We start from the raw sequence: 689 nt of genomic DNA on the forward strand, positions 1-689 counted from the left end.
TATATATATATATATCATCATCATCATTTGTACTTTCTGAGGCCTGTGTGCGTTCACGTAAAAGTCGGCATCATGGTTTCGCTTAGCTATATTTGTTTAGAAATATGGCAAAGAAAATCAGAAAAAATAGAAAATGTGAATAGGTTTGGAACTGCCCCTAGGGGTCAATTCCTCCCTTGAAAACACACTCAAACGAAAGCTGGGTGCTTTACACACCTTGTGTGCAATAGAAGGTCGAAAAAAGGGATTGCCTGCGGAGCCGATGTGACATCAGTTTAGTGACAGAGAGAGGGGTAGGAGACATACATAAATATACCTAAGTATTAATACACAGTCGTGTGTATGTAAATGTAACAGACTGCAAAAACAAAAACAAAAACTGAATAACGAGATTGAAACGGAAAAAGAAATTTAATTAAATTTTTGAGTTTTTAAATTTAAAAAAAAAATGAGTTATTTCCCCTTTCGACCGACTTCGTTTTTTTTTAACGATTAAAAAGAAATAACAATTAGTTAACCAATCAACGACGCCGATATAAAATCAACGTCGGCAATTGGAAAGACGTTCGCTGATTGGTCGAGAGCGCGAATTTTGAAAATTCATAATTGCAGCTGTTTTTTCATCTTGTTTTTATTCGTTCAGAAATTCTCTCTGATTTGGAAACGAACTGAATTTGAAACGGTAATTC

General features: G+C 34.8%; 1 protein-coding gene across 2 annotated transcripts in view; it reads left to right on the top strand.

Annotated features, from left to right (window-relative positions):
• The window catches only part of LOC106877225 (uncharacterized), a 6,598-nt gene that overhangs the window by 1,314 nt on the left and 4,595 nt on the right, over positions 1 to 689 (top strand). The window contains exon 1 of one of the 2 annotated variants that reach the window (XM_014926085.2): positions 69 to 682. The exons of the other annotated variant lie outside the window; for it this stretch is intronic. The gene's annotated coding sequence lies outside the window, so the exon portion shown is untranslated. Of the gene's footprint in view, positions 1 to 68; positions 683 to 689 lie in introns of those variants that run through there. 2 annotated transcript variants of the gene reach the window in all.

The sequence above is a fragment of the Octopus bimaculoides genome, chromosome 25 (genome assembly GCF_001194135.2).
Source record: "Octopus bimaculoides isolate UCB-OBI-ISO-001 chromosome 25, ASM119413v2, whole genome shotgun sequence".
Classification (NCBI taxonomy): domain Eukaryota; kingdom Metazoa; phylum Mollusca; class Cephalopoda; order Octopoda; family Octopodidae; genus Octopus; species Octopus bimaculoides.